The 22,950-nt window shown below is 36.4% G+C and overlaps 1 long non-coding RNA gene and 1 other non-coding gene across 2 annotated transcripts; one reads left to right on the top strand and one right to left on the bottom strand.

Moving 5' to 3' along the window:
- Positions 1–5,724: 5,724 nt before the first annotated feature.
- Positions 5,725–22,652, bottom strand: LOC122206082. Its single transcript, XR_006196360.1, has 3 exons — positions 22,537–22,652; positions 22,261–22,328; positions 5,725–5,811 (listed from the first exon to the last, which is right to left on the bottom strand). It is a non-coding gene; the product is annotated as an uncharacterized LOC122206082 (long non-coding RNA).
- LOC122207454 lies at positions 7,854–7,982 on the top strand. The gene has a single exon (XR_006196866.1). It is a non-coding gene; the product is annotated as a small nucleolar RNA SNORA31 (small nucleolar RNA).
- Positions 22,653–22,950: the final 298 nt, after the last annotated feature.

Genomic DNA, 22,950 nt, shown 5'->3' with positions numbered 1-22,950 from the left:
TCTTTGCATGGGCAGTTGCCACAAGTGAATGTCTTGTCTTTAGCCTTTGCTTATCTGACAAACAGTCTAAAGAAGGAGTCATATCCTCACATTGGCCCCTACCTGGCCTCAGCTCTCCAACCTGACATCTAGCAAGCAGCTCCATGGAACACCTGCTAATGCTAGTCATCTGTCTTAGCCACAGGGCTCCTCTAGGTCCTTTGGCATCCACTGTCCCATCTCTGCCACAGTCAGCCCTACAGGAAAACATTTGGTTCTTAGCTGCCACCTACCAGAGATGCACCCTGAGGCCCTGGAGGCGTGGATTCAGCCACTGCTTGGCCACATGCAGTTCTCTCTACACTTGCAAGGGACTCATAAACGTCTTAAAACCCAACCAGGAATCTGAACATAGGACTCCTTGGGTCCTTAAATCATTGTAGGGTTTGACCACCACCTTTTAGGGTATGTTTCAAAGAGAAGATGATACACAACATACTTCTGCCTCTATTATCCCTCTCATGTTCTCTCCCATTCAATACCTCGTGGAATCTTATTTGGGCAAGCAGGTAGGAAAAACTGTTGCTTAAAGAATAAACTTTATAGCATGAGTCCTATAGGTCCATATTTTAGAAAACAAAAGACTCTCCCCCTTGCACTTCTGAAAGCGTTTTCTCGCAAGACCATTGTCTCTAATGTCCATTCCAAAAGTCGATTTTAATATCCAGAAATAGAATATTGACATTAAATTCTATGTTAACAACCCTCTCCTAAAAGGTGTGATCCTATAATTTCCTAGCTGCTAGGGTAAGGAGTGAGAGTACAAGGAAGTGTGTTTCAAAGATGAGGCCAATGAAAGAAAAGGGGGAGCTACATCAGTCAATAATTCATTATATTCACACACCTGCCCTCTTCCTCATAAGAAACAAAGGACCAAGAGAAGAGATGATGTTATTCTTATTGACTCCTGTGTCCCCAGCACCTAAAACAGCACCTGGTACATAAATGAAAATAAATGTTAAATGATGAATTGTACATAAGGTGTCTCAAAGATTTCCCACCAATGCAATCATTCAGAAAAACATTCAGGGATTAAAGGGCAAGAGATAGAAATCTGAGAACATGAATATTTAAAAGAATATTTATAAAGATAGTGGAAAATTATCAGTGAAGAAAGATGAGAAGGAGAGGTCAGAAAAGTAAAAGAAAAACCAGTGGGGGCAGGGGAGGGTGGGAAATTGGCACAGAAAACACTGGAGAAGAGAATTTAAGGAGAGAATAGTTTACAATGTTAAAAAAAATAAAACCACAGATTGAATAAAATAAACAAGAGTAGGTCGGTGGTTTCTGACAATGTATAGGTCATTAATAACATCTGAGATCTCAGCCTGAATGAAATGGTTGGTCCAGAGGTCATTTTGCAAGGGGTTGAAGAGGCAGAGAACAGTCTGGGTAATGAATGTGAAAGTGCTTCATAAATTCTGAACCCCTTTACAAATACAATTAGGATACACAGCTGGTTAGTTTCAGGGTCTGGCTATTGCTCATTCACCAAACTTTCTGAATTCAGCTTTTATTTTTATTTTATTTTATTTTATTTTATTTTATTTTATTTTATTTTATTTATTTATTTTGTCTTCGGGCATACACTTCCTAAGACTTTAGCAGACTATGTTGCAATCAATGGAGAACTTAAGGAAACAGATGTCCTTAAATTTTAACAGTCTTCTTGGACCTTAACCTAATCTTCCATATATGTCCCACGTGTAAAAAAGCACACTATCATTAAACAATCTCCGAATAGTCCCCACCGTTAGTGCCAGGTCATCTCCCTGATGCCAAAAGTTTAGCAGCTTTAGCTTAGCTTCATGAAAACTTCTGATTTGTTCGGGCAAAATTGATACACATTTAAATATGGCCTTGACTGCAGCCATGAGATTTGGAACATAGTCTACCACTTGGCCATCCCTCAGAACTGGACCGGATTGCGTTCGTTTCAATCCCTCTTCTTTCTTGCCTCGTTTATCTCTGGTTTCCATCTTGTATAGATTCCTTGTCAATCAAGTCAGCTTGCCACATGCAACACAGACTTAAACTATTATTAATCATACTCTGAGAGGTTTCTTTCTCTGCTCTGAGCCCCTACTTCTCAAAAATCCTTATTCTTAATCTCCTTGTAATGACATCTAATTGTCAAAACGTTAATATGAGGCATAAAATAGCAGTTTTATTAGATTAGTTATATATAAATGATTCAGAAAGTAATGAATTGAGTATATTCTTTTTTTAGGGACACTGGCAGGTATTAATATTTAAAAGATGCCGCCACTCTGAGATTTTTCTACCAGAACGCTGCAACTTATCTGTTCGCCCAAGAATTGTTTATGAAGAAAAGTCATCAAATGAAGTAATTTCGTATTTATTTTTATCGGCAAAACAGTGACATCTATTGTTCAATGTTATATAAAATAGAATTTAAAGATCAAAAGCAAAGATCTGAAGCATTCGTTTCAGAATAATAGCTCTCTTAAAACTAATAGGTAATACCTAAACATTCATTTTTAATATGAAATCAAATCCAGCTGATTATTTAGGAATATGAACATTTACTCACTATTCAAAAGCCCCAGGATCTGTCTAGTTGCTAAAAAATAGGGAGGGAGAAATAAGGCAATAAAAATATGGGATGTGATTCTTAAAGTTAGCTGCATTTTACAACAGATGTGTTTTTCTCTTCACAAATCACTCAAATACATACAAATGAAATTTGTGAATGCCCAAACTGAATTCTGAGTTCAAGGCAAGTTTCTTTTTCCATCTTGCCCCTGTTGTTAGGTAAATCTATGAACTATAAAAGTTGTTTACCGTCTTGGCTATAGTTTATTGTTTAGAAGAGAACGGGGCTTGACCCGAAGATGATCAATTTCCTTCTAGCTCTTGCTTTTCTCTAAGATGTCATTCACAACCATTCAATTAAGCAAAATTTTTTAAAGTTGACAATACCGAGGCCATGAGGAATCAGAATTCTCAAACACTGCTTGTAAAAGCATAAATCACTACACTCCCTTTTCAAAGCAATTTGACAATATCTTGTAAATTTTAAGATGGACATATCCCATCATCCACCATTTCCATTTGGTAAGCACTCCAGAAAGAATTTTCACACATATATACAAGGATATATTTTCAAGAAATACAACAATGTAATGTTGAAAATGTTGTAATAAACTATCTATTATAAGAGAGTAGATAAAATCTTGCACATATATCTATTGATATACTTTAAAACATACAACGGTTGAATTAGAGTCTATCAACATAGGTAAATCTCAGTCAAACAATATTAATAAAAGAAACAAGTTCCAGAATGATATGTGCCAAGTGATCTTATGTATCATGTAAAAGACCTGCATAATATTCTATTCATTTATATGGACACATCATATGTAAAAAAGTATACAACGATCATGAAGATAATAAATACCCCTTTCAGGAGAATGTTCACCTCTGGAAATAAAAGCCAGTGAATGTAGTAAAAAATGGGCACGTAATTACATGGAATCTTAAATGTTTTCCTTATTGAAAAATAGGTAACAAATCAGAAGCAAAATAAGGCAAAATTAGAAGTTGTTATAAATGAATGGTGGGTGCATTGATTCATATACAAAAATTATACTTTTTAGCATGTTTGAAACCTTTGATAACTTTGTTACAAATGGCATTAAAATACTAGGTTGAGATCATATAGAAAAGTGAGTCTCTAGCTAAATGAGTTTCTTTCTGATGAGAGCCAAAATAAATAATTGAGATGATGCAGGGGAATAAAAGAGTTTAATTTTATGAGAAAACATGTAATAAACATGATATGGTTTTTTAAAAAATGATCGGCCAATTCACTGAAAATGATTATATTTGTGGTCATGTGTGAATATGACATTTACCAACCAGCAACAAAAGAAATAAGAGCCTCAACACATGGCCCTTTAAAGAAACCTAAACATGAGACTATAAGCATTTTTCAGTACATGACATGGTAGATAATGTTTCAAAACACGGCTACAAGAACCCTAATGTGACTTCAAAGAGCTTCTGAGCAGTGGTTCACTCTGATTGCAAGACGTTCCATTTGCCAGAAGCTCTAGATACCGCTAATGGAGAGGGAAAAATTGGAGACTGCCCATTGTTACCTGGGGTCTTGGCCCCTGAGAATAGTATATTCTTCTGTTATCAGAATATTTTATTTTAAAATAAATTTCTAAAATAATAAAAAAAATGATCAAACTGATCATCATATTTTGGAAAAATGATCAGCCTTTGAAGATGTAAGACTTAAAAAGTGTAATTTTGGAGAATAACAATGAATGGGCTTTTGTTTTGTTTAGACACCTAGCAGTCTGAAAGCTCTCTCTCTTAAGACGTATGCAACCTCTATAGTCATTGTTTTCAATTAATATTTTTGAGCTTATATTACATGACAACACTCAGTTGAGTGTTCATTGACTTCTCATAGCCTTCTTAGATAAATGTCATGGGGGTTACTGAGGTTTATTTATGTGCAGAGTAAGTTGGAGGAGTCCAGAGAGGACATGCAATCCAAGCTGGGTCCTAACAGAATAGGACAAGAGGCACATATATCACTTCCAGAGTTCTCCTCCCAGCCTACCTTGTACCCTTCATTTCAAGTCTCTTCACTGTCACTTCCTCTCTCCAGCCCTGTATTCAAGTAGGAAGGCTGGTTGTTGCTTTCTACTCACATACAAATTTGAAAACCTGTGCCATGGCTACTATTTTCTGGTCTGGGTTAATATGGAGGAAGCATCTCATGATCTCATGACATCTCCTCACACTTTGCTGAGGGAATATGTCATGGCACAGACTACAAAAAGACATAGAAACTCAGTGGTCAATTGTCAAGTCCCCATGGACATGCTCATGTGGGTAAAGAGGTAAGAAGTTGGGCAACACTATCCATTTAAAGCATATAGGTTGTAGGTAGTTTGGGGTCTCTTATCCTGCTATCTCTAAATATCTCCTTGCCCCCTATTTTTAAAAGTTACCATTCACTTTTATTCATATTAAACATGTTAATTGTATTAATATTAATAAAATATATATAAACTTTCTATTTCTGACATAAGGAATCACTATAAACTTGGTGGCTTAAAAGGTAGCATACACTTATCGTTCTGCAGGTCAGAAGTCTACTGTCACTGGGCTAAAATCAAAATGTTGGCAGAACTGTATTTCTTTCTAAGGGAGAATTCATTCCTTTGCATTTTCCAGCTCCTGGAGTTTAGCCATATTCCTTGGCTCGTGGCCTCTTTCCTCCATCCTGAAAGCTGGCAAAGTTGCATCTCCCTGATCTCTCCTCTATCATCACCTCTTTCTCTCTGATTACAACTTTTAAGGATTCGTGTGATTACACTGGACCAATCCAGACAATGCAGGATAATATTTCTATTTCAGAGTCGTTAACCTGAATCACATCTGCAGAGTTTCACCATGCGAAGTGGCATATCCACAGGTTTGAGTTGTGGCCATCTTTTGGTGTAGATTTAAAAATAGTAATGGCATCAACATAAAGTGAAGATATGAGTTGAGAGGTAACCCTTACTTGCTTAGTTGTCTGGTCCTTTACATACATTATGTTATGGAATTTTCAAAACAACTCAGGAAGTTAGATGGTAATACCCAAAGTAAGCAGATTTAAAAAAAAAAGGATTTCAGAGAAGTTTAGTGATTTACCCTAAGTCACATAGTTTAGAGGCATCCATTCCAGGAGTTGAACACAGCCTACCTTCTGCAGTAGGCTTCTTAAGGCAGTAGACCAATCTAAAATTAAGAGGTGTATTTTAGAGGAAGACATATTGCCAACATGCAGAAGTTTAAAATCACTTTTTAGTTTAAATAATTTATTTGCAAATCTGACCATTAATCGAAACCTGGCATATTAGTGTCTGCTTCTCCTAGAAACACTCAGTAAAAGACATATAGTGTGTGTCCTGATTACTCAGTTGAAAAACTCCCTGCCTTTTTGCTGTTCTGTCCCTGTTACATCACCACCATTCATTCATCGTGAAGACATCACCAGACATCATCCTCCTGTCTCTTGCCTTTAACTATGTCACAAACTCACCTATTCCCACTGCCACTCCTTTGGTGCCCATGAAAATCTTCTCTCTCATGTCTGACTGCAATAGCCTTCTGACTGGTTCTCTTGCCTCCTGTATTGCCTGCCCCACACCTACCACCCATTTTCCCTCCTTAGAAGAAGAGTCAACTCTTTAAAATTTTCATCTCAGCCAGAAAGTCACTTGCTTGAAGCTTTTGGAAGGCTCCCCATTTCCCTCATCTCCTCTGAGACAAAGGATAAACTCTTGATCCTAATAGACCTGCCCAATTGACTCCTGCTTTCCTCTTCAATCTAATTTATCTCACAACTACCTCATACTTCTTCCTTCCCTCCTTCACACAAGTTCATGTTGTATTGACTTTCTTTCCACTTCCAAAATATCAATTTCCATCTCTCCCCCTCCATCCATCTCCTTTTTTCCCCTCTTCTGTTCTCTCTCTCTCTCTCCTTCTCTTCTCTATCCTTCACCCTCCCTTCCTCTCTCTCTCTCTCTCTCTCTCTCTCTCTTTCTCTCTGAGTCTCTCCCTCTCTCTCAAAGGTGTGCACAATCTCTTCACCTGGACTTTCCCATATCTGCTCCTCTGGAAAACTCTCAGGGAAATCTCCACATGTATGACTTATGCACATTCTTCTCTGTGTTCCCAAATCTGAATTAGTGACCCTCATATATGTTCTTACAGCATCATGTATATCAAAACACTTTTTACTCTGTAGTTTTCTTTTCTGTTCATAGCCTCACTATAGAACTAGACCCTACATTGGAGTATAGGGGCCATATCTTCAAATATTTGCAACTTTTGATTACATATTTGCCTTTTTCTGAGGGCACAAATACTTACATATGCATCTTTTATGATTAGGATTTCTACATATAGTCTCCAATTCAAAGCTAGTAAAACACAAATATTTAAATTTTCCACAGCTACCGACAAGAAAAGAAGTAACTGAATTTTTATAACAGAGTTATACTTCAGATTATGGTAAATTTTTAGATTGAGCATAACTGTTAGAGTTTCTGCCATAAATTTTCATATTCTGATATCTCTGTCCATGTAGTCAGCTAGGCGGCTCCCAAATCATTGTATACATTATCTTTCTCATAAATAACTGAAGATATGTATGCTTGTCTCCCACAAAGATGAATAATTGGGAGTGTTTTTTATTCATAAGTACATCAAGTCTGAGACTAAAAGAATTAAAACAAGAACTTTGCTTTAAGTCAATCAACTTCTGGAGCCAACACAGAAACATGTTAAACTTGATGGCTGTAGTGTTTCTTTCCAGTTTGTTCCCTATTGTGCACAAAACAGAAGAAGGGCCATGTTTCAAACCAATCTTCTATATTGAAACTATGTTTTTAAATCAAGTAACTCATTTAATGGACTAAAAAAAAAATTTAGTGTGAAAACAAGTGGTTTTTCAACTGAGTGCTTTATATTTTAATTGCCTGTTTTCGAGTGATTAAACACACACTGACTGACCATCATAACAATCAAATTAACAAAACAGCTGCAAATGTTAGTTCAGGCTTAATGTATCTCTTTTTGGCCCACTTACATTTGCTGCTGCTGGAGAACTCAAAGTTTAGTTCTCAGGTTTTGTCAAGGAAAGTAGACTTGAACTTTGAGGATAGTTAGATTGCAGAACAAAACAAAGCAATTGTCACAGGGTAATAGCAAGAGCATCATCAGAAGACAATATTGAGTATGTCGAATACATAAAATACATTCAGAGTTATAGCCTGCATCTATTTGACAGACCTGAGGCAGTTACTGTCTGCTGCTACAGTTTTCACATAGATGCAAGAAAAAAGGGTCCTCATGCTTTCTGTGAGGTTGTGGCAGCCAAGATTGAAGGGGAGAATACAGAACAAATCATGGTAATACAGGGAAAAATATGGAGAGATAATTTTTGCAACTCAGAAATAACCTTTGAAAAAGTGAAACGTGAAGAGCCTCCTTTACTACAAAAAATATATAAAATTTGAGTTAAATATATAATCATATAATATTAATAATATATATTTATATAATATTTCACTATTGTATATAATGTACTATCATATACTAAACTATACTATATAATACTTATATTTATATAATATAATATATATAATTTATTCTATATTACAGCTATTAATTTATTATATATTATTTATATAATAATATAAAACTTGAATTAAATAATTATATATTATATATTATTATATACATTAACAATATATTACTGTTATATATAAAATATATTATATATCATATAATATAACATATATTACATATAACATGTGTTATAACATGTGTTATATGTAATATATGTATATAATACATATTATATGTTGCATATAATATATATTACATATAATATATATGCATATGATATATAATATAATATAACATACATTACTTATGATATATATTATATGTAATATATAATGTAACATATGATATATATACATATATAGGGAAAAGAAAACCATAATGCCATGTTATTCCTCATTGTTGCTATAGAGTCCAATAGAACTGGTTACAGAAGTGATGTATCTGTCATCAAAACATTACTTCTTTACTTTTTTAAAAAAAAAATGTAATGTTTATTTTTTTTGAGAGAGAGAGAGAGACAGTGGGGAAGAGGAAGTGAGAAGGGGGGAGACACAGAAGCCAAAGCAGGCTCCAGGATCTGAGCTGTCAGCACAGAGCCCAACAGGGGGCTTGAACTCACAAACTGTGAGATCATGACCTGAGCCAAAGTCAGATGCTCAACTGTCTGAGCCACTCAGGCACCCCTACTTCTTGACTTCTATTGATTTTCTGACTTTCTCATTATGTGAAAGATATGGATAGACTGAACAGATTATTTTCATATTTTCTTTAGGTTAATTCTCTTACTAAGTTCTGGGCATGAGAAAAGATTGTTATTTTGCCTTGCAAATTGTACTAGAATTTTAAGAAAAGCATTTTATATTTTACATTGCATTTTCATACATCATATTATATCTCACACTAGTACTGCAAGGTTGACTAATAAGAGTTTTAGTTGGGCTTCCCTGGAATCAGACTCTGAAATGAGGTTTTATATGCAAAAGATATAGTAAGGAAAAGATCCCAAAGAAGTAAAGGAATCCTGAGTAAGGCTGCCCTTTTATCAGAAAAAAAAAAAAAAAATGGATAGAGTGTAACTTAATCTCACGTGCATGGAAATTTTAGAGTACAAGTTATGTTTCAGAATTTTACTGATCTGAGATAGGGATCTAAGCTTCCATATGCCCACTGTCTTCAGACACTGGCTAAGCATTTCCAATGGGGACATGTTTTTTCCAGGTAACCCTGTCTCATACCATTTGCAAGCAAAATAGGTTTCAATAGCCCAAAGGCCATCCTTTGTTTGCTGTTGGAAGCAAAAACACACAGAAGTTAGGAGTAGGGAGGGATACAGCAAACAGTATTTTAAAAAGTAATCCAAAGAGATCTGAGTGGAACACAAACACTAAACACCACAGTCAGGTTTTACCAGCTCACGTTACAAGATGAAAAACTGATGTTTAGAAAGGAAATAAGATTTATCTATCACCATATACAGGTGAAGGTGTAGAACAGATGATATAAGACCCTGATTGTAAATCCTGTGTGGCTCTGGCTGGTTCCCCATCCCCTCCCCCCCATTACCTCGTATTATATTATAATGTTATTTAGTTTTGTAATTAACATATAACCTTATAATAAAATATGACCTGATATTTTATAGCACTCTACACATTTCTGATTACTTTGAATATTTTACTTTTGTTCATGTATGTAGTTTTATATGCTTAATTAAGCCAGAGGTCACAAACATAAGGTTCTGGCAGATAATATAAATCAGTGAATCAGGACAGATGACAGAGACAATAAAGAACTGTGCCCCCCTGGAGAGCTGCCACCTCTTAGCCCCAGATTATTGTTGCCACGGGGGAATAAAGATCCAGTGTTGCTGCTCTTCCATTTTTCCTAAGTTTGGCCAGAAATCAAGACATTTCACATACAGTCTCCTAGTTTCTAGATACTGGCAACTTTTTTCCTAAGTCACAAAAAGCCATGTTTCTGTGCAGGTTAAAGTATGTGCCTCATCTAGGTTATTCAAATTAAACATTTTTGAGCTATAATTCTTGCCAAACCAAAATATATAGAGAAAAGGGTTTAATTTGTGTGCTTGAGCTCAGGATCCCTAAATGAAGCCAATGCTTCCATGAACTGTAAATCTTATGCAATTCAATCAACTTTATTTTTAAAAAGTTTCTTTTCACATGAGGTATTTTTGGCTTTGAGTCTCAGTGTGAACCACAAAAAAAGCAAGAGGAGATCTCAAAACCCTTTAACATTGTTCTAAATTCTGTCAAAGTGAGGTCACTGTGACTAAGGCAGTAACTCTTAACCTCATGATACCCAATGTCCCCTTTGGTAACATTTTCCTGTACCTCTACTTTTTCAGAATAAAATTCAAAAGATACTATCAAACACTAATATAAGTTTTAATGAAATCAGTATAAAGCCCTAACCATAACATAAAGAGGAAAGAAGAGAAAGCCAAGCTACAATTAATAGCATGTATTTCTATGTCTAAACGTTTGGACACAACTAGAAGATTTAATTAAATTGCTGATGCTTGTACCTATATATAAAATATATTTGTATTAAAATATGTATAAATTCATATGTCAACTACAAATGAAGACCAATAAAATTCTGGGTGTGATCCCAATTACAAAAATACTTTGTTCTCAGTAAAATTTTTTCCAAAACAGCAAATAATTCTTGGTATAAGTTTCCAAAAATATTAATAAAGCATATTCTTCTCTTGATGTTCATAACTGTTGAGTGGGAAATGCAATGTACATAAAAATACCTGGATTTATGTGTAAAATGAGTTAGGTTCTGGGTTCAGATAGTTACTAAAACATTTTTAGTTCACGTGGATAACCATTAGGACATTTGAAAGTTATACATTACATGAGAGAATGCTTCATTATGCTTATTATCTCCTGTATTAAAAAGTTTCTAGCATCCTTTGTTCTTACCTACTAAATATTGGTGCAGTTTCCCAATTATTGTGACAACCCAGAGTCTTCCAGAGGCACTAAATTATTGCTTAAGGAGCAGTACTTTCCTCTTCAGAGCAAATGTTCTAAGACTTATCATGAAGACAGAAGTCAGATGATTAAACTAACAAAAAGTGTTGAATGAGTCAAATAAAATAGACCTCACTTTTTTTTTTTTCAAATGACAGCTAACATGGTACCTGAGAGGAAGTGAAATCTTGAAATCAGCATTAGCCAAGGTTGGCCATCCCTAAGCAAAGAGTAAAACTCTGTTATTCACTTCAGGTTGACAAAACAGTAAACTGAAACAATCTTTGCAACATATGTGGTTGCAGTAAAAGGTCAAGAGGAATTAAGTCAACTCCTTTCTCCTATTCAAACACATTCATGCATAGCTTTGGCAGGTACCACTTTCTTTGATCCAGAGATCACCAAATATCCTCTTTAGCTGAAACTAGGATGATTTAGTGGTATAGGTGGATTTTAGAGAAAAGGGTCTCTGATTTTAAAGTCTTGAAGAGATTACCCAATGATAATGACATCATCAATGTATGTGTGAACACAGGACTAAACAATGCCAGGTCACAGGCTCTGATACATTGTTTATAAGAGAAGCGTTCAATAAATATCTATTTTAAGTCATATTTCTATTAAGGAATCTTGAGCTAATAGCAAAAAATATCTTCCTGAAACATAATAGCATCATGATGGGGTCTGGAAAATTTAAAGCAAGACTCTGGTTTTAAAATAGTAATAGAATTATTTTCATCAAAAGTCAATAAGATTACACAAAAACATTGAAAAAGGAAAAAAACTAATTTCTTATATCTTCCTAAATGCCATAGGGAGAGACATGGATATATTCTCAAATCGCATTGCTAGTAAAAAACAAACCTTATTGATTGAGAAGGGCACCTGTTGGGATGAGCACTGGGTGTTGTATGGAAACCAATTTGACAATAAATTTCATATTAAAAAAAAAACCTTGTTGAAACAAAATCACAAGAAAAGTATTAGTAGCTAAGGGAGGACAAAAGATAATCATAGAACATCAAAGACATGAATTTGACCAAATAAATTGTATAGCCATTTGAAACGAGGCTGAAATCTTCAGATTATGAGTTTACTGAGGAAATACAGTAAGTAAAGAGTTTGATGTTAGAACATAAATTTAAGTACATGAGCAAATGTTTTCCCATATATCTAGTATATAGGTTTCCCATTTTATTTCTTGTCCTTCCTCAGATTTAACGATCAAAATATATGCCTTTGACAAGACGGTTGGCTGATGATTCTTAGAAATTAAATGAGAAACTCAAAGGTCAAGGTTCTAATCCATACTCAATCTCTGACACATGCAGTTGTAAGCAAGTCATTTAGTACTTCTAGTCTCCAAATGGATTTAATTATTTTAACCATTTTTAGCCCATAACACTTTATAGGTACTAAAAATTATGTAAGCGAAGTATTTGTAACCGTATCCCCTTTAATTCATCAGAAGAGTATTATATTCATTCAAAAATATTATTTAAAGGGGTTTTCTTAAGATTTATATGAAATAGTAAAGAACTAATGTTTAGATACATAAAATTCTCATTTCTTTTCTAGAAAATATTCTCCTAACACAGGCAGAGATTCTCTTAATCATCGAACTAACTTTTACCAAGCTCATCTAATATTATGGGTATTTTGCTAACCACTGGGGAAACATACCCAAGTCCTTGAAAGAGCTCTTATCAGGTAAATACTATACAGATTGTATATGCATGAAATTTATAAAGCAGGGCAGTATAGGTTAAATGCCATGAGAAATCTATGCACAGGAGTAGAACGGAACACATGTCACTGAAAGGATTATCTAAGGCTTTCCTGAGGACTTAGACCTTGAAGAATGGATAATATTTCACCAGACGGAGAGATGTTTGCATGGGGAGGGGAATACAGAGAAATTATTACACGATAGAAGAGCTTTCTGTCAGAGAGAATAGCCCTAGGAAAGGTAATATCTCCGTAAATAGTAGGAATTTACATATTTCCTTGAAGACCGAATATATAGATGGAGATAATATGGTCTAAGACTGAAAAGGTGAGGTATGATAAAATCATTTAGTGGCAATTGGAAACCTCTGAATATTTAAACGTGTGAGAGTAATGTGGAGAGAACTGTAGGTTTTTGACACTACTCTAAAAACTTAGTATCATTAAGGGACCATGCAATCATGATGGGGAAGAAGACAGACATATGTGTAATATGGTGAAAAACTGCACAAGATTTAGTGACACATATCTTTCATATTCCCTTTACTGAGGGTAACATCAAGAAAATGTGAGAGAACACAAGGGTGTGATTTAAATTTCTAACACTGACTATGAACTTAATTTTTTTAATGTTTATTTTTGACAGAGAGAGAGAGAGAGTAGAGAGCAGGCTAGCGGCAGAGAGAGAGGGAAACACAGAATCTGAAGCAGGCTCTAGGCCCTGAGCTGTCAGCACAGAGCCCGATGCGGGGGCTGAAACTTAACAAACTGCAAGATCATGACCTGAGCCGAAGTCGGACACTCCACTGACTAAGCCATGCAGGTGCCCCTGACCATGAACTTTAAAGCTCACAAATCCTACATGCCCTCCTCAACCAAGGAAACAGGCAAATACCTCCCAGAACACTTTCTCCAGAATCTCTGGAAATTTTCTTGGCTTCCTTCAGCAGCAGAAAGTTTCCATCTATGTTTCATGCAGAAAGATATATGACTTTTGCATTTGTTTATCCAATTTCCCATGAGCTTAATCTGAATAGCTATCTAATTTATTCTCTGAGGATAGAGTAAAACAGCTTGTCTCTTTTCTGAAAATATGTGGACTGAATTATTTATTTCTAACTTCTTAAGAAGCTTATAAAATGCAGGATGAAAGGTCAGGATTAATTAAGAAAAATGGTGTGAATTCCAGCGGAAGAAATGTATGTTAATTGGCAAAAAACTGCTATAGCCATTACCCTAGTGATATTCAGCGAAACTCGATTGGACTGAAAAAAAGAATGTCTTTGCCTTAACAAGTTGTGTGTTGTGATAATGTTGATTTTAGTGTTGAAGTGCATACAATTTTTGAATAAAATTTCTCTAGAGTGACTTTCACTGACAGTTGTGTTTCCCTTCATTATCAAAGGCAAAGGAAAGCCACTCAAGATGTTGGCAGTGAACCATTAAAATCTGCAGACTGGGTTGTAAGGACAGAGAAGATTGGGGAAGTTGAAGCCAATACCTCATAACTCCCCGTTCTCTAAATAATGCAACTGTAATGATTATACCTTTTATGCTAATGAGAACTTAGCAGGGCTTCCCATTCATTTAGAAGTATGCATTTGCGCTGACTGATGCTCATTGGGTTAATGCGTGGTAAAGTCTGAGTGCTGATCTGGGCATCAGAAAGTAGGGGCTCTTCTGTCTCTTGATTTGAGTCTTCACCTTCTCTTCTCGGTCTACCCTTGTACAGAGGGCATTTTATCTTGGATATATTACATTACTGTCTTAAGCAACATGTCCTAAATAAACCTCATAATCTTCCTTTCTGAGCTGAATTTTATCTCTAGTTTCTCAACCGTTTTTTTCATTTCAATACTTATATAAATATTTTGCCAGATATTGCCCCAAGTTTGAAACTATAATAACAAATATGTAGACGACTGTCCTCAGGGATCCTACAACAAAATAGAAAAAGTCAGGCATGCAAATACATGTGATACAATACAAGCCTAATATGTTACATGCTGATAGAAATATATAAGACTTCCCCAGTCCTTTAATCCCTGTATCTTATCTGTCATCTGATTCTGGCTATTCTTCCTTCAAAAAATTTTTTTTAATGTTTTTATTTATTTTTGAGACAGAGAGAGACAGAGCATGAGCAGGGGAGGGGCAGAGAGAGAGGGAGACACAGAATCCAAAGCAGGCTCCAGGCTCTGAGCTGTCAGCACAGAGCCCAACGCGGGGCTCGAACCCACGAACAGCGAGATCATGACCTGAGCTGAAGTCGGACACTTAAGTGACCGAGCCACCCAGGCGCCCCTGGCTACTCTTCCTTCAAGTGGCATTTCTTTCTTCACGGGAATGAACAGAAACTCTAAAGAAGGCAGAAATGGTGCTTGGGCATAGTAGCTACTCACTAAATATTATTAAATAAACTTGTTGAATGCCTGAAATAGTAATCAGAACACTGTAGGTACTGAATAACTATTTTTAAATGAATAAACATAATATTTCTTTTCATTCAGCTCTGATGGAAATAAGTGATCATTACCTTTTATTTGAACTATTGTAGAAATTCCTTCATCTCAACTTCCCCCTTTTTCAGCATCCAACAATAAAACTACCAAATACATTGCCCCTAAACAACTTGTGTCGAATACAAGGATAGACAACCTTTCTCTTTTAAGAGTCACATAGTAATTCTTTCCAGCTTTGTGTTCCATATTTTCTCTTTGGCTACTACTCAATTATGCTATTATAATGCAAACTTAGCTATAGCCAGTAGGTAAATGAATTGGCAATTTGTCCTGAGTTCCAATAATAACTATTCACAAAAACAGGCACTGGATCTGATTTGGCTGTAGTCTGGGAACCTCTGACTTAATAGCTATCTGAAGGTCAGAAAGCATTTTTATAGACATTATCTTATTACATTTGTATGATGACATTGTAGTGCTTTTGCACACTTGTTCAACAAACAGTAATTGATTTCATATGTTTAAGGAATTAAGTTTAGGCGTGTCTGGGTGGCTCAGTTGGTTAAGCGTCCAACTCTTGATTTCAGCTCAGGTCATGATCTCACGGTTTCATGAGTTCAAGCCCTGCACCAGGCTCTGCACTGACCCTGCAGAGCTTGCTGGGGATTCTCTCTATCCCTCTATCTGTCCCTCCTCCTCTGTCCATGCTCTGTCTCTTTCAAGGTAAATAAATAAACTTTAGAAAAAAAAAAGGATTTGGGCTTTGGACTAGGACTAGCAGAGGAATATGCACAATTCCTACCCTAGTAGAAGTCATAGTCAAAACTAAAGAGGCAAGCCTGTAAACAGGTAGTTGCTACACCCTGAGATGAGTGTTAAATTATTAGTAAACACAGAAGGCTAACAGAAGAGTGTAGGTGTTAATTATCTTGTCCTTGTTTTGTGCTACAGTACTACTTAGGTCTTCAATAAACAGATCACACAGTTTATTGGAACTGTCCAGAGAAAATACATCAAACTTCAAATTCCACTTCTCCCAAGGTACTAGGTGCTGATTTATAATCGCAACTGTATTTCCGGTGCCAGTGTAATTCTTTAGACTAGTAGCTTGTGGAAGCAGCCTGCCCCCACTCACTCTGACTTCTCTAACATCTGTAGGAATAAAACACACTCGGGTCTAATCTTTTGGCGCAAAGCATACACATAGTTCCTGAAGATCCATCTTTAGCATCAAGAGTGTGAATTTGGGAATAAAAGAGGTCTGATTTCAAATTCAGACTCCCATCACCTATTAACACAATGATGCCAGGGAAACATCTCTTGTCCTTAGTTTCTGCACCCATAAATTATATTAGTAAGAAGAAGAGTAAGAATAATAATAATACATTCTTCTTCTCCTCTTCATCCTTCTTCCTTTTCCTCCTCCTCCTTCTTCCTCTTCCTCTTCTTCTTATTATGGAATTTGTGACAGTAAAATAAAATAAAATAAAATAAAATAATAAAATAATCAAGTACATACCTGGTATTTTGTAGGCATTTAGTACCTCCTAGTGTTCCCCACTTGAACCTAATGCATAAAAAGCTATACCTTGGTTCTGATCCCATTCCAGACCCTGTTCCTGTATGCTTCTGCCTGCTGTAAACTAGGGAGTCAGGGCCTGAACAGATGGTATTTTCACCCATGCCCCTGGATTGTTTTCTGATCTTTGCTCTATGTCTAGGAAAAATAAAGTGAATTATTGAGATCTAAAATATAATTTTCTATTATAAGCAAAACAAATCATTCAAGATAATAATCTCAGTGGCCTTAATATTAGTAGTAGCAGCCATGCTTACTGAGTGCTTATTAGACTCCAGGCACAGTGGTAAGTGAAACGTTCATTATCTCATCCAATCATTACAAATTACTACTAATCCTAATATTATTCCGGGTTTTTTTTTTAACGTTTATTTATTTATTTTTGAGACAGAGAGAGACAGAGCATGAGTGGGGAGGGTCAGAGAGAGAAGGAGACACAGAATCTGAAACAGGCTCCAGGCTCTGAGCTGTCAGCACAGAGCCCGAGGCGAGGCTCGAACTCACAGACCATAAGATCATGATCTAAGCCGAAGTTGGACGCTTAACCGACTGAGCCACCCAGGTGTCCCAATATTATTCCAGTTTTAAAGTTAAAGAATTAAAAAAAAATTTTTAATGTTTATTTATTTTTGACAGAGAGAGAGAGAGAGAGAGAGACACAGACAGAGCATGAGCAGGGGAGAGGCAGAGAGAGAGGGAGACACAGAATCCGAAGCAGGCTCCAGGCTCTGAGGTGCCAGCACACAGCCCCACGTGGGGCTCGAACACACGAGCCATGAGATCATGACCTGAGCTGAAGGCGGAGGCTCAACCGACTGAGCCACCCAGGCGCCCCTAAACTTAAATTCTTTATCTTTAGGGGCGCCTGGGTGGCTCAGTCGGTTGAGCCTCCGCCTTCAGCTCAGGTCATGATCTTGCAGTCTGTGAGTTCGAGCCCCGAGTCGGGCTCTGTGCTGATAGCTCGGAGCCTGGAGCCTGTTTCGGATTCTGTGTCTCCCTGTCTCTCTGCCCCTCCCCCATTCATGCTCTGTCTCTCTCTCTCTCTCTCTCTCTCTCTCTCTCTCTAGGTCAAAAATAAATAAACAAACAAACAAAAAAAAAAGAATTTAAGTTTAAACAGGTTAGGTAACTTCACTGCAGCAAACAATGGACTTCTCCAGATAGCTACTTTTAAAAGTCATAGCCCAGGGGCACCCGGGAGGCTCAGTTGGTTAAGCTCTGACTCATGATTTCCGCTTAGGTCATGATTCATGATTGTGAGATACAACCCCACATTAGGCTCCATGCTATGCGTGGAGCCTGCTTAAGATTCTCTCTCCTTCTCCCTCTGCACCTCCCCTGCTCATGTGCTCTCTCTCTCTCTTTCCAAAAAAAATAATTCATAGCGCAAACAACTGGTGAGCTCACCTATCAAACCATCATAAGAGGCCTTTGCACAATTAATTTGGAATAGCAAGCTCATTAGGTATCCACCTACCTACATAACTACAAGTCTACAGACCTGTCTATGTGTCATTTTATCTAAGTCTCTACCATCCTTCCATCCATCCATCCATCCATCCATCCATCCATCCCTTTATTCTGATTAAAAGTATTATTAGCTATCGTACTCTTTCCAAATATAAATATGTCACTCTAACACACAAATAACTTCATTGATACCTAAGCCTAGAAAATTTTCAAGTGATGTGTTTTCATCCTTATTTTAACATTACTGTTTTCTTTCTTTCTTTCTTTCTTTCTTTCTTTCTTTCTTTCTTTCTTTCATCTGGTCTATGCTGTTATCTTGGTGTCCTTCAGAACTATATGCTCCCTTTGATTCCTTCTTCTTATCCATTCCAAAAGCTTATGGAAGCATTTTAATTCTAAATTTACCAGCACTTTACATGCACACACACCACGTGGCTAGACAAGACTTTACAAAATTTAATGCTTTCAAAGATCAGCTTGAAAATGCATTTCAGGGAAAGGTGATCATTTTACTTGCTGATAATGTTACTTTGAGGTAAACAACAGCACAAACTTGACGATGAAGGGCAACTGGCAGTACTGCCTACTTCAGAGTTGAGTAAACAATCGGAATTGGTAAAGATTATGTTGAATTTGCAGTGGTTTTTAACCTTGTCTTCACATTGGAATCACGGAGTAAGAAGCTTTTTTTGGTAATTAAACTTTTTATTTTGAGATATTATGCACTTGTGGGGAATATTACAGAGAGTTTCTATGTATGCTTTACCTGTTCCCCAAATGGTAAGAGCTTGCAAAACTATACTAAAATACCACAGTATTGACACTACTCAAATTGAGATATACCACAAGAATTCTCATATTGCCTATATTGCCCCTCTTTTAATTCCTGGCAACCATTAATCTCTTCTCCATTTCTCTAGTTTTAGCTTTTCAAAAATGATATATGCAAGGAATCATACCATATGTACCTTTTGGGAATGAGTTATTTCACTCAGCTTAATTCTCTGGAGATTCATCCAAGTTGTTGTTGCATGCATCAGTGGTTTGTTCATTTTTATTGCTTAGTATATTCCATGATTTGGATGGACCGCAGTTTAAGCATTCACCAGTTGAAAAATATCTAAGTTGTTTCCAGTTTGCAGCCGTTACAAATAAAAGTGTTGTAAGCTTTTGTGTACAGGTTTTCACGTAGGCTTCATTTCTCTGGTATACATACATACCCACAAGAGCAATTGCTGGGTCATATAGTAGTCGCATGGTTAGCTTTTAAAGACACACCAGTATGTTTTCAAGGGGGCCGTACCACTTTTTATTCCCATCAGCTTCCTATGAGCCATCCAACTTCTTCACATCCTTGCAAACATTTGTGGTCTCATTATTTGTACTTATTTTAGGCATTCTGATAGTGATAGCTAATTCAGGTATTAATTTGCAATTCCTAGTAGTTAATAATGTTTAACACATTTTCATGTGGTTATCTGCTATCCATACATCATCTTTGGTGAAATGTCTTTCCATTCTTTCTCTCATTTTCCAATCTGGTTGCTTTTCAGCTGTTGAGTTTTGAGAGCTTTCTTTAAAAAAAAAATACTAGTCCTTGGCCACATATGTAGTTTGCAAATATTTTCTCCACTACATAACTTATCTTTTCATCCTCTTAAAGAAATTTTTCATGGAATAAGTTTTGGGTTGTTTGTTTGTTTTTAGTTTTAGTAATGTCTAATTTGTCAGTTTTATGAATCATATATTCAGTGTTAAGTCTACTCTTTTCCAACCCTAGATCCTAAAGATTTTCTCCTATTTTTTCCCTAAAAGTTTTATAGCTTTACACTTTACATTTTCAGTTCATTTTTATATAAATTGTAAGATTAGATCAAAGGGTTTTTTGTTTCTTTGTTTGATTTTGTTGTTTTGCCTATGGATTTGTTGAAAAAGCTATCTTTCCTCCATTAAATTGCTTTGCAAAATGGTGAGAAATAGGTTGAATTTTGTGATTTTATTTCTGGGTTCTGTATTTTGTTTCATTATCTATGTGTCTATCCTTCCACCAATACAAGTCTTAATTACCATAGCTATATAAATCTCTAAATTGGGTACAGTGATTCTCCCCCCTTCTCCTTTATAAAACTGTTTAAATATTTTTTTAAATATTTATTTATTTTTGAGAGAGACAGAGACAGAGAGACAGAGCGTAAGCGAGGGAGGGGCAGAGAGAGAGGGAGACACAGAATCTGAAGCAGGCTCCAGGGTCTGAGCTGTCAGCACAGAGCACATTTTGGGGCTTGAACTTACGAGCCATGAGATCATGACCTGAGCTGAAGTCAGAAGCTCAACCAATTGAGCCACCCAGGCGCCCCTATAAAACTGTTTTAGCTATCATTATAGCCAATTCCTTTACCTTGTCATATAATATTATAGTTTTGTCTATATCTGAACCAAAATTTTTTGCTGAGATTTTCTAGAAGTTGGATTAGCCCTTTATATCAATTTGGGGAAAATTGGCATCAATGTTACATTAAGCATTCCTATCCATGAACACAGAATATTTCTCCATTTATTTGGGTATTTAGGTATTCTTTGATTTTTTTAATCATTACTTCATAGTTATCAGCATACAAATCCTAAGTACGTTTTGTTAGATTTACATCAAAGTATTTCACTTTCTGAGCCATTATGAATTATACTGTATTTTAATTTCTGTGCCTATGTATTCATTGCTAGTATACAGAAATATAATTGATTTTCGCAACCTTGCTTAACTTAGCGATTAGTTCCAGATATTTTTTATTTCTGATGGATTATCTGTAATATTTTTTTTTGCATAGACATTCCTGTCAACTATAAATAGTGACAGTTTTATTTCCTCCTTTCCAATCTGTATGTCATTTATTCTCTTCTCCTGACTTCTTGCCCTGGCTAGAACTTCATCAGTAGTAATAGTGTACTTCCGGGCTTTGCTTCATTCTTGGGACAAGAGGAGAGCATTCAGTTGTTCACCATTAAATACAATGTTAACTGTAGTTTTTTTGTAGATTGCTTTTAGCAAATTGAGGAAATTATCCTCTTTTTTTTTTTTTTTATCATGGAAGGGTCTTGAATCATGTCAAGTAATTCTTCTGAATCAGTTGATACCATGATGTGATTTTTCCTCTTTAGTCTAAGAACAGGTGGATTGCACTGATTGACTTTTCAGTCTGATTCTGTGTTGTACATAACTGGATCCTACTTTATATATATTATTCTGCTTCTTTCTAGAGAGCCAAGATCCCAAAGGAAGCAATATTACCAATTAATTTTTGATAACTTAACACATTAGAAACTTCAATGGAATTCAAAGCAGGGTAATATTACTTTTTTCTTACAGTCCTAAAAAAGAGTGTCATGAAAGAGGTAGATATTGAACTTGAAAATAAGTTTCAATTTGACATACAGAGCTATAGGTTAAGTCTAGAAAAGGAAACTGTATGAGTAAAGCAGAAAGTCAGTCATTTATTTATTTATTTATTTGAACCTTTATTTATTTTTGACAGAGACAGAGAGAGGCAGAGTGTGAGCAGGGCAGGGGCAGAAAGAGAGGGAGACACAGAATCCGAACCAGGCTCCAGGCTCTGAGCTATCAGCACAGAGCCTGACGCAGGGCTCAAAACCACGAATCGTGAGATCATGACCTGAGCCAAAGTCATACACTTAACGGACTGAGCCACCCAGGTGCCCCTCTTGATTTCTTCATCTCAGTTGTTTCTAGCATTTTTAAAAGAATTTATGCCAGTCAGTCATCTTAGCTTCACACATTCACTGGTACACTCACATTTTGATGCTGGGACTAGGACTCTGCCAACCATATTTCTCCTCTGCCAGTTGACCCCATGTTTGTTTCTGCCAAAACGAGGCACAAAAGGGAGACTCTCAAGCTGGAGGAAGCAAAAGGGGCCGCTCTTGCCTCTTTCCTCCATTCCCCCATTCCTGGTAGCCCTCCTCACTCTCTCTTCTTCACTCTGCTGTGGCAACTCTTCACAGAAGCAAGAGTTGAATCCAGATTATGAGGTTCCTAAATCTCACGGACCCAGGCCTCCCCCTGACCCACCTGCATGCACCAGCTGCAGTCTGGAACCTTCTTCCCCTTCTGAGGTCTAGGTCCCAGGTCCCAGGGACCTTCCTCCAGCTCAGAGACACCAGCCTCAGTTCTGCCAAACCCTCCCCTCAAATGTCTGGGTTTCACTGCTTGGGACCCCTTCTCATCCAAGCTGCCACACTTTGATAATTCCAACCTCTTCCCTTTGGTTCTACAGCCTTGGGAGTGGTAGCTGCTTCCTGACAATGCTGCCATTGTGACACTTTATGGTTTTCTTTTTATCTCTTCGGATACCTAGTTAACAACCTTATACCTGCTCAAATAATTGCTATGGGTTTTGTCTCTCAATAGGACTATACTACAAAAATATTTGAGATCCATTTTTTTAAAATTCTTCCCTAAAAACATTATTTTCTCAACAGTGTC

This window comes from Panthera leo, chromosome E1, assembly GCF_018350215.1.
Source record: "Panthera leo isolate Ple1 chromosome E1, P.leo_Ple1_pat1.1, whole genome shotgun sequence".
NCBI classification, from domain to species: domain Eukaryota; kingdom Metazoa; phylum Chordata; class Mammalia; order Carnivora; family Felidae; genus Panthera; species Panthera leo.
The sequence above is the reverse complement of the archived record's forward strand: the minus strand, read 5'-3'. Positions and strand labels throughout refer to the sequence as shown.